This window comes from Lactuca sativa, chromosome 5, assembly GCF_002870075.4.
Source record: "Lactuca sativa cultivar Salinas chromosome 5, Lsat_Salinas_v11, whole genome shotgun sequence".
Classification (NCBI taxonomy): domain Eukaryota; kingdom Viridiplantae; phylum Streptophyta; class Magnoliopsida; order Asterales; family Asteraceae; genus Lactuca; species Lactuca sativa.
The window spans coordinates 348,395,933-348,408,138 of NC_056627.2; the positions used below are offsets into that span (position 1 = coordinate 348,395,933).

At 38.9% G+C, this 12,206-nt stretch overlaps 1 non-coding gene across 1 annotated transcript; it reads right to left on the bottom strand.

The window, feature by feature from the left end:
* Positions 1–6,063: 6,063 nt before the first annotated feature.
* On the bottom strand, positions 6,064–6,170 carry LOC111898370 (small nucleolar RNA R71). Its single transcript, XR_002852562.1, has one exon. It is a non-coding gene; the product is annotated as a small nucleolar RNA R71 (small nucleolar RNA).
* Between the last annotated feature and the right edge of the window lie 6,036 nt (positions 6,171–12,206).

A 12,206-nucleotide genomic window follows, 5' to 3' on the forward strand; every position in this document is an offset into this window, starting at 1 on the left:
TGATTGTCGGGTTAATTTGATTAAGCGCCAAAATTGACATTGCTCGAGTAATTTGAATCTTTTTAAAAAATTGTTTAGAAAGCAAACACGAACCAAGATTCTAATAGTCATTTTTTTGGTGTTATTATAATACGAAATACATGATACATCAAAGAAACATAGAAACATAGTAAAGGGGGGTAAACCCTCGTGCATTTCAATGTAATATTTTTCAAATATATGCAAAAGTACGTAAATTTATTTTAAAATTGTAGACGTTTCCTAGAAGGATTCCACGTCGTTGCATAGGATCTCTATGATTAAAACACCACTTACAAAATCTATGTAATCCGTGAAGCATTTATTTATTGCATTTCAAAGATCGCTTAAACTTAAGAAATCGTTGGTATCGTAGATTATATATGTGCAATGTGTTTATAAGAAATGGTTGTGTGTATGTACGTGTGTATGCAGAACATTTGCATAGTTGTTTAAGATGTATCTAAAATAAATTGTGCTAGGGTGTTAATTAAGCCACAACATGTTGGTTGTGGGCCTGCGTCTTAGCGTCTATGTGGGTCAACTACATCCAAGGTGATTATGATCTATTACAATCACGAATTTCAATTAAAAATCAAATAAAATAACTCATGTGAACAACGAGTAAATATTTTAATGTCTAATTATCTTAGCTGTGGTCTAGTTATACGTGTTTGATCAGTTGGTTTCAACTATTCATGTATACAAAAATGCAATAAATGTTAAAAGAAACTTGTCCACTCTTCTTATCATAAGAAGACAGATTCCTATTAGGACTCCTTATTTCCATAACTCACTACTAGAGATATTATGTTGTTAGCCAAAAAATTTGAAGGAAAATTGAAAAGATTCCTATTAGCTAGGACTCCTTATACGACTTATATTAAAACTGAAAAATTCTTTAAATATGAAGGAAAATTAAAATCATAGTTTCGTATGAAATTAATATTTTGATATAGCAATTGAATATAATCTGAATATATTTTATAAAAACTTTTAGAAAATAAATAGGAAGAACATGTGAGGCAGATATTCCAAAATCACGAATGTATAAAAGATCTTAAGTGCGTATCTTATTGAAACACCAACCCATTTATATAAATCAGCACGTACACTGAACTTGGATCCCCGATTAACTTAAACCATTTAAATATGATTTTATGATTAAAATATTAAATTAATAAGCCACGGTTTGTTCTTAACATATAATTTATCGTTTAAACTGTGGCGTTAATTTCCCTCCTACTTTACTCTCGTTCTCGAAATACTAGGGGTTGGGGAGGTACCAGTATACTACTCTCATTTTTACTCACTAAACTCAGAGCGCCAGATCATTTTTACTCTCTCATTTAACAAATATATAAATGTATAATTTAACTATAACAATATATAATTAATAAAAAAAGGAATATTTTATTACCTCAAAACAAGCGTAGTTGATGTTTCTTTTGTCTTCGCCTTTAAAACAATTTCAATTTCTTTAACCTCGATGGTTTGTATAAAAAAAATTCATATATTTGATGTTTTGTTTTTTGTCGTGTCTTTTTATCTTTTTGGCTTTTTTATTTTTTTCTAGAATCGCATATGTTCGTTAATATTCAAATTGTACTGTTCGAAGTTTACTGCCCTCTTTTTGCATTTTCTCTACTCGCGCGGTGGAATTCCAATGCACTAGAACAAGATGTTTTTTGTTTCCTTTTATTCTTACCTATTGACGGACTATTTTTTTCTAGTTCAAACTCTTCATCATCATTTAAGTCTAAACCGACACGAAAATCCGAGTAAATTGTGCAACGTGTCTAAAATGTTTTTCTTAATGCCTTGACTTCAACGTTTCTCTTCTCTATCTCTCGGCATTTCACACTACCAGTAACAAATTTTCAAAACTCAACATATATGAATGACATTCTATTAATTATTAGACGATGTATTTCTTGCGCCGCCTCTAAAACGTCTTCATGATTTCGTCCGCTTTTGCATTGACTTTTTAGGTTGTTGTACAACCCATTGAACATTAAAACTGCCTTGTCCACCTCCCAATACGTGGTCGTCATTTTGGTGTTCTGTACAATACTTGTCACGACCTATTTCCTTTTGAAAACGTTTTGCAACACGTCTCCAAATGTAACATCCTGTTTCTGATCGTCCGTGATTAGGGTTCCTGGGCTGTAACCGAGCAAGAGGGAGTCTCGGGGTTGTGACAAGTTGCTAGGAGCTTAGGGCATCTCGTCACCTATCCAAGGGTATGAGGTTCGTAGGATTTGAGGTCATGTCGAGGAAGCAATGACGGTTGATGATTTGGCAAGATAAGTCCCTTAGTTGAAATTGTTGGCAGCAAAGTACGTTAGGCGTACGTGTGTGTACGCTTAGCGTACTCATGCACGTGACATTTAAGCTGAGCCACCTAGTATGCTGGGCGTACTAGGCACAAAAGGAAACCCTTATTAAGAGGAGTGTCCCTATATAAAGAATGAGACGGCCTCATTCCTGGCCACCATCCTCATTCAATAAACCCCCCTAAACCCTAATTCTCGTTCTTGAGCTTGTGTGTGACCATTGTGAGTTTATAAGTGTTTTATGGGATCTTTGGAGAGAAGATGGAGCATGGAAGAGAATAAAGTTGGAGTCAAGGCTTTAGATCTGAGCTTTCATGTTGATGGAGCATCATCTGAAGGTATAAAGCTTAGAGCTTTCTCATCCTTTTTGATTTGTGCATAATATGGTCCATTTTAGGGTTTTTGGTCCCAAAGCTTGAAGCTTTATGAGTTGTTGAACTCTAGAGCCTAATATCTGTCCTTATAAGGGTTTCTAGTGAAGAGGGTCCATAAAAATGAGGTATTGGACGTGGGAACCACCTCATACATGAAATATGAGTACTTTTAATCAAGAGAATGAGAGTTTTGGGTGTTTGTGACTTTATCAGCCATGCAAAGGCTTAAAGTCCCTGACTTTATGGAGTAAGAGCCATCAGGGAGCCCAGATCTGAGAAATGAGCTAAGGTCTTAACGGGTTAAGCCCAAGAGAATGGATTAAGCATAACTGGGCGTACGCCCAGCGTAATTCTTGTACGCCCCGCGTACTGGGTTGAGGTCCCCGATCAGATTGTGCATGCTAGTGTACGTTGAGCGTACCAAGGGAGGTACGCCCCACATAGCCTTACTGTGGGCTTTTGGGTTAGATCTTTTAATGGGCCTTAGGGATTGGGCCTGGATGTTTGGGCTTGTGTATTAGAAACTTTGAGCAGAGAAATATTATATTATACTTTGGGCCCTTTAGTTGGGCTTACCATTTAGATTGAGAATTGGGCCTTGGGAGAGCCCATCTATTATTGGGCCTTGGTGGTCCCAATGGGTTTTAGGTCATTGTTGGGCTGGTTAGTGGACTACCTTTAGACCTAATGAGTGAGAGTTTTGGACTTAGTTCCTAATTGGGATAATTGTGGGTTTGGCACATAGTTAGTGGCCGGTGCGTAGCAACATCGTCTATAGGAGTTGTTCGTCATCCGAGGTGAGTCTTCTCACTATACTTACCATGAGTGGTATCCTTGTGTGACTGATATGTCTTATGAGCTTATTTGTGTATTGTGAAATTCTGCATTATATCTCTGTGATTTATGTTGAGTATTGTTATTATGAGCTTGTTGAGTTAGGACCGGAGGGTCCACCTGAGTTCTGGGACCGGAGGGTCCCACTGAGATACATTTACCAGAGAGTTGATATTTGCATATTTAGCCTCATAATAAGTATAGATTTTTATCATTTATTAGCTATTTTATTGCATATCATGGACAAAAGATACTTAAAAGTGTTTGAATTGTGTTTTCAGTCCAAAAGCGAAGCTCAGAAGCAAAAGGAAGCAGGAGAAGCGATTGGGAGCTCGGGAGTTGAACAAAGAAGAAAAACACTAAAAATACAAGGGACTCGGCGAGTAGGGTCGACTACTCGGCGAGTAGCGTCGAAGATTCGAAAGGATAAAGACTCCGTGACTTACCGTGTACGAGAATTAAGGGGTGGACTCGACGAGTCGGTCTTGGACTCGGCGAGTCGGTTCGAATCTATAAAAACAACTGTCCAGATCAACATAAGGTATTCTGGAACCCTTGGGGAGAAGCAAGCTGCGAATCAGAGCCAGGAGAGATCTGAAGAACGAAGATACAACCTAGAATTCAATTCCGAAGGAGATTTGAGGCAAATTCTCATCATTCTTCTTAATCTATTGGTTTCAATCATGGTTAGACAATTAAAATTTGTTTTATTGTTGTTAATTACCTCAATCATGAGCTAAAACTCTTAAACTTCTGTTTGGGGATACAAAATTGAGACTATGGTTTGATTATTGGTAGGATTAATTCAATATTGATGATTTTGTTGATTTTAGCTTGTTAAAGAACCTTGTGTGTGAATGATAACTATTTTTCTGTTGATAGGAAGATAATTAAATAGTATGAACATCTTTTAATTGCCAACCTCATATGTTTATGTGACCACTTTATCATATGTCTAGGAATAACGAACGTGAAACTAGAATTAATAGAAAATTAGGTAAATTCACGTGTGAGCTTGTTTGATGACCATCAGCAAGAGGTTAACTAAAGGACCAAATTAGTTAGCTATTACAAGTCTAAATTAACCCGAATAAATAATCTAGTGAATTAAATTAAATTAGACAACTGATCACTGTTTGAGTTAGTTTGTTCTCTAAGGATTAGTGCAGCGAACGCAAAACTAATCACATGAATCGGTAGCCAATAGAAGAATTAATCCATTGCGCTATTATCATAATATCAACCATAGGATCAATTGAGTTGAACTAAACATAAGTCCTTCTCGTTATTGAATTTAGTTAAATCTTTGCTTTTCTAGGTTTTTTAGTTTAAGTGATAGTTAGTAAGTTTCTAGTCTTGTAAAACTAGAGAAAACCCCTACTTATTATTTAATTTAGATAAAATTAGTCTTTAGTTTTAATTTACCGTTCCCTGTGTTCGATACCCTACTTATTTAGTTGTACCACAATTGATAGGTCCACTGCCTTTGTGTGTTCATTTTATAATTAAAAGTAGGTTTAAAACTAGTTAAGTTTACACACATCAAGTTTTTGGCGCCGTTGCCGGGGAACGGTTCTAAATTAGCACTAATTTCTATTTTTTATCGATCCTTTGTGTGAGATTTATCTTACACAAAGTTAATTCTTAGTTTATTTTGTAGTTAGTATAGGTATCCGTTTTAAACAGTAATTAGAAAATTTTTTGTTTTTGCCTTGCACTCGCCGAGTGAACTCGTGACAACTCGGCGAGTCCATCACTGTTCACAGTTTTTATTTTTATTTTATTTTTGTTCTTTTTACGCATTCTTTTTTCTTGTTTGTTTGCAGTTGTTTCATGACCTGAGGATCTGATACATCTCTGGTCCCTCCTCTCGAAGACCCGAAATCCGCACTAAGGAGGAACAAAGGAAAAGCCGTTGGAGAATCTGATTCTTCAAAGAATTCGCCACTAAAGAACCTCAAGTCCGTTTTCAGCAAGAAGAAGAGCAGCAAATCAGGAGCATCCAGCGCCTCTTTAGCAATCGAAGACCCGATTAAAGAAGACACCGAGTTCGAGACCGAGGAAGAAGAACCTACATACGAGCACGAATCCGATTTTGAAGACGATTTAGCTATCACTATGGCTAATATCGATGAAGTCCCCATGGGGGAATGGATGAAGAGGATGCGCGATGACACTGGCCCGGGACTTGTGCAGCCCGCAATTCTCGCAACTGCTACTTTTGAGCTTAAGGGTCATATCCTCGCTCAACTCAAGGAGATTCCCTTCTATGGAAAAGACCACGAAGATGCTTACAAGCACTTGGATGAAGTAAATGATGTGGCTGACTACTTTAATGTACCAAATGTGCCACACGATACCCAGCTACTTCGTATGCTTCCAGTCACATTCAAGGGTGCTGCAAAGGATTGGCTCAAGTCACTTCCCCCCGGATCGGTCACCACATGGGCTAATATGAAAGAAGAGTTCATAGACCATTTTGCCCGCCTTCTAAAATAACCAAGTTGAAGAAAGCCATTGCCAAATTTGAGCAACGACCCGGAGAATCCCTTTATGAGGCGTGGGAGAGGTACAAAGGTCTTCTCAGAAATTGCCCACACCATGACCTTAATAGCCAACAAGAAGTATCCATCTTCTATGATGGAGTCAATGTTACCACAAGGCAATTGCTCGACTCACAAGGCCCGCTCACAAAGAAGGCACCCCCGATAATCAAGGAATTAATTGAAGAATTCTCTAAACATTCTAGATAATACCACAACCCAAGAAATGAAGTAAGTCGGGGGGTAGTGAACTCGGCCAATGATGGCATCGCGACGATGATGGCTAAGCTCGATAGTTTAGATAGAAGGATGACAAAAATGGATCAAACAATCTTTGCTATTCCAGTTGGATGCGAGAACTGTAGAGGACCTCATCTCATGAAGGATTATGACTTGGATGAAAATGGAAACAAGAAGGCGCAAGTGTTCTACTCAAGTGGCGACAGATACAACGAGAATTGGCGGAAACCAAAGAATGAATGGCTCCCATATGAAGAGTACAAAAAGGCAAAGGAGGAGAAATACAAGCAGAAAGAGAGGGGTTTCTATCAAAAGGAAGAACCGGTTGTGGAAAAGAGAGCCGACTTAGAAGAGATTTCACAAGATTCATAGCCGCGTCCGAGAAAAGACATAATGATCATGATGCTGCAATACAAGAGACTAGAACTATACTTAGGAATCAGCAAGCATCCATTCTCAACATTGAGAAACAGCTAGGACAACTTGCACATCAAGTGAATGAGAGAAGACCGGGTGAACTTCCAAGTAAAACCGAGAATAATCCGAGAATGGAGAATGTGAATGCTATAACCTCCAGCTATGGAGAAATTTTCACTCCTATGACCCCTGAACAGAAGGTCTCCAAGGTGCATGCAGAAAAGACAAAAGAGTCGAGTTCAGCTAAACCCGACCAGACTCGCCGAGTCCCTCTAATGGACTCGACGAGTCTATGCCCTGATGACAAATCTGTTGTTTACTTAAAGCCTTACAACCCTCCTCTGCCATTCCCAATCAGAGCCATACCTAATGACAAGGTTAAAGCATACAGAGCTTTTATGGAACATGTCAAAGCCTTTCAATTCAACGTCCCATTTGTGGAAACAATGCTTCAAACACCCAAATATTTGAACTTGCTAAAGGGACTCTTTGCTGCTAGAAAAGATTTGGTTGAAGTCGCGGAGATAGTATTGAGTGAGCTACCAGAAAAGAAGGGCGATCCGAGACGCATCACAATTCCTTGTCAATTTGGAAATATACTTGATACTAAAGCGTTGACCGATTCGGGTGCAAGTATTAACTTAATGCCTTTTTCTTTCTTCAAGAAGCTGAATTTACCGGAGCCAGGGCCTGTGAATATGAAGATCCATTTAGCGGATAAGACGATTATTAGTCCAAGAGGTGTTTGTGAAGATCTCCTCATTAAGGTGGATAAATTTATATTCCCCGTGGACTTTGTAGTACTTGATATGGAAGAAGACCCCGAAATTCCAATTATTTTGGGGAGATCATTTTTGAATACCACATGCGCATTGATAGATGTATGCGAGTCCACACTAACATTGAGGGTAGGAGATGAGTCAGCAGTATTTAAAGCTCTACTAGAGATTAAGCAAGAAGAAGGAAGAAAAGAAGAAGTTTCCTTCATTGATTTGGATGATGAAATACTATAAAAAGAACTTGCACTCTTGCAAGAAGAAGATCCAAGTAAGTTTTTGCTATCTTCTGGAGGAAATGATGATGTTGACAAAGACTTGGAGGAGATAGAGAAGCTGCTGAAAGGAACCGATTCATAAAACGCAGTGGGATGTGAGGAATACGCTCCGACTCGCCGAGTCGCTTTCACGGACTCGACGAGTCCATTCGAAAATCTCAGCAATTTGGATGATCTTGATCTGCTTGTTACCAGCTCCTTGCATGTTCTGGAAATGAAGATTTTCCCTAATTCTTTAGAAGATCAAGTAGCAGAAGGCGGAATTGTTAAAGCATATTGTGATTTTCAACACGTTCAAGTAGCGTGCCTCGATACAATAATGCAAGAAGATGAAGACATTCCACTTGAAGAGGAGGCAAGTTTTGGAGAAGAGGGGAATACATCGGTTAGGAAAGATGATGCTGATAACCCATTCATTGAGTCACGTATTACCAAACCTCGAGCACGAGTTTTCACCAACTATGAAGTAATGAAATTTAAAGAAGGAGGAGTGCAAAAGAGGGTGCAAGAGAATGGGGTAAAGAAGAAGAAGGTGAGGAAAAGGGAAATTCATGCAGCTGAAGATGATGCTACAAGGAAAAAGAGAGAAGAATTGAGACTGGCTTACAAGAAGAAGATACACGCTTACAAAATAAAGTATAAACCGCAAAATACTAGGCGTGCATTCCCGATGCAGGAAAATGAAGAAACGTAGATGGGAAGGAGTCCAACTAACGACTCCTTAAAAAGAAGCGCTTGACGGGAGGCAACCCATTATTAGAGTTTTCTTTCTTTTATCTTTCTCGTTTTAGTTCTGTTTGATTTTCGTTTTTAGGATTTTATTTTCGTCTTCTAAATCATCAAACATGACTGCTTGAGAGTGCGTATTGGCTAAGTGTGGGGTGGAATGAAATTTTTTTATGAATAAATGACAAAATGATATAATTTTTGAATTGTTTGCAAGTGACTCGCCGAGTCTAACCCTAACTCGACGAAGTCTCTTCAGATTCCAGATGATTTTAAATTCACGACCATACTCGCCGAGTCTGACCCTGACTCGACAAGTCGATTTTATTTACAGAAAAAAATTAATTAAAAATAATTTTTACATGTGGTAAAACTAGGGTTTTTAACCCTAATGAGATCATATTTCCTCCTTACTCGTCGTGCGCCCCTCTTGCTTTCTCTCTCTCAAGCACTCATCAAGTTCTTCACTTTTTCTTCTAAATTCTCGAATTCTATCAACAAAGGTACTTAATTTCTTCAATAATTATGTTAAAGCCATGATTTTTAGATGTTCTAAGGTGTCAATTTCATAGAATACCCGATTTTGAAGTTTAGTGAATTTTTAGGGTTTTGATTTTGTATTAATTGTGTTGTTTTGGATGGTTATTCTTGCTCTAATACATCTTAGGAACATCCATGGACAAAACCCTTGAAATTTTTTTGAGTTTTTAAGGTCGAATTTCGCTTGACCCGTCGACTGACTCGCCGAGTCGTTCACAGACTCGACGAGTCCAGTCGGGGACCCAGATGGATTCTGTTTTAATGTTTTTTTGTGTCTTCTGGGTTGTTTGTTCTTTGTTTTGCAGGGACCATGTTTTCAAGAGGACAGAGCTCAAGTAGAAACCAAGGAGATTTTCCTTGGTTGAATTTCCCTCCGATTGAATCTGCTTCAACAATGACAAAATGGAGGAAGAGGCTGGCTGAGGTCAGGAAGGAGGTTTATGTACCTAATAGGGTTGACTGGGATTGGTTAAAGAATGTCCGGTATGAGGAAGAGTTGGCGCCTTACCTTTTGAAGGAATTTACTTACGATGGGGAGACAATTATATGCGATGGATGGAGTCGGGTTTTCAGAATTCAAGAGCCGGTGTTTCGAGAACTCTGCTGGGAATTTTTCTCCATGGTATCTTTTCGAGGAGGAGACGATTGCTACCACCCCGCGAGTTTTAGTTTTTGTCTTGGGGGCAAATTCCATCAATGTTCTGTCATTGATCTTGCATGCCGGTTGGGGATTTATGACCGACCATTGGTCACTACCGCTGTCTTCCGCGCCTTCTTGGAACAATCTCATATGGTGTTCCCCGACGGTGTTACAAGTACTGGTTGGTGGAACACAATCGCCAACAAATTATATATTCTGAAACCGGCTCAAGAAGGGAGCATTGGGTCACCCACACACCGCCTCATACACTGCCTTATCTCCACTATAATCAATCAAAGGAAGGACGACGACAAGGTGTCCAACCTTGACGTATTTTATCTTTGGGGTATCATCACGCCCGACACCTTCTGCAACATTCCATGGTGTTTGGCCTCTTACTTGTCAGAGGGCGTGGTCAAGGATCGGAAAACCTCCAAGATTAATGGTGGAATGTTCGTGACCCGGCTAGCCAACTCATATGGGTTGATGACCCGCGGTGCATGGAACTTGATGACAATGATTACTGCCCCTCCCTTTAATCCCATTCTTTTTCGGAGGGCAAGAATTATTGAAGATTAAGGCGGTGGTCATTATGCTATCCCGCATGACGATCCGGTGGTCGTGCCCGAGGCACCGGGAAGGAGGGTTAGATCGAGACGTGAGCGGGAAGTGGAGGAGGAACCGCCGGTGATTCCGGTGGACAATGATGACGTGCCAATGGATTGGTACAATGTCGAAATGAGGTGGATACAAGACCAAATGGCAAGGGGGTAACTTCCCCTACATACCATCTTGGGACGAGATCATTAATGCAAGGCGGAGTGGAGCTGGTGGGAGCGGGGCTGCGCATGGCCATGATGAGGAAGAAGATGATTAGTTTTTTTTGTTTCTTATGGAACAATTATCAATTTATTTTTGTTTTTGTTTTGTTTGGTGTGCTTTGAATTCTTAGTTAAGACTTTAAGTTATGTGTTTGATGTTTTATTTGCCTTGGTGACTTTCAGATTTAGGATTAGGAATGCTTGCATAAAGGGCTTAGAGTTTGAGAGAAAGAAAAAAAAAGAAGTGGAAAAGAGTCAAGAAAGGGCGAAGTTTAGAGTTAAGGTTTCGAGTCCGGTCCTAAGGGACATGAGTGAATAATTCTAGAAGTTATGGGAAGATCTTGAGATTTATCAAAAGCTGGAACAAGTGCAGAACGTTTATTTTGCCACCCAGCGATGACTCGCCGAGTGCAATTAACCAACTCGACGAGTCGCAATATATACTTACACTTTCGAGGCTTTCCGCGACTATACTCGACGAGTCGTTTATATGACTCGATGAGTCACTTATCTTTATACCGAGAAGACTGCTGATTCGATGCTGTTGGACATACCACTTGACCACTTATTTTTTCCAATCAATTCCTGAAGATTTTACAGTATTTTTCCTGCATATTTGGAGCTGCCCACACACGATTTGATGCCCAAGACATGGATGAGCTGTTCCCATGTCTAAAGTCAATTGAAGATGGAGTTGAAGAGAAGAGATATCGACCTAGCGACTGCTACCCCAGGGGAGTTTGTTCCAATTCTCTCTATATTTCATGTTTTTATTTTTCATACATAACATGCAATGAGAACATTGCATAAATTAAGTGTGGGGTAAGGGGTTGATGTCATCTTAGTAAATGTAGAATCCTAATGTCCTAATTAAGTGTGGGGTAGGGGGTTGATGTCATCTTAGTAAATGTAGAATCCTAATGTCCTAATTTAGGTTAATTTTAGGTTAATTTTTTTAAAATTTTTGCATACCAAAAATGTTACTTAGGATTTCATCTAGAAAATTTTGGTAAAAAGTAATTAGGATTCCATGTTAGAGTTATGTTGATGATTGCATGAAGACCTAAATGTTTAGTTGAGCCTATATACGTTCTAGTACATTTATGGCTTCCTTATTCCAGTGAAATCATGGGACAAAAACACGACCTCGCTCAGCCCGAAGGATGCAATATGTTTAGCATCGTGTACCAGAAATGTATCCAGGAAAATTATTATCGTTAACCAATAAAGGTTGAAGTTGAGCGCCCCTGCTTAAGCATGTAGGGTTTTGAATGAAAAAAGTGAGGTACATGTTAAAAAAAAAAATGCAAGAAAAGTTTGAAGAATTTGGAGCAACTAAAGTGACGATCAAAATTCCAAGAGTTCAAAAATTGAAGATACCAAAAATCAAATCAAACAAGGTGGTGAATTCACAAGAATCAAAGATCAAATTATCAAGGAAATGAAGAATTCAAAAGAGCTCCATAGTGGTATCATAAATTGTAATTCTAGATTATGTATGCTTGTTGCTCAACTAAAAATACCTTGAGGATAGGAGGTTTTCTGTAGATGGATTCAGAGGGATGCATAAAATGAGCATTGTTCGGGATAAGTGAGCGAATGTTTATGAGGATTGTGAGTATTTGGAGTATGGGGGTTATTAGGAAAATTTTTAGACACAAAT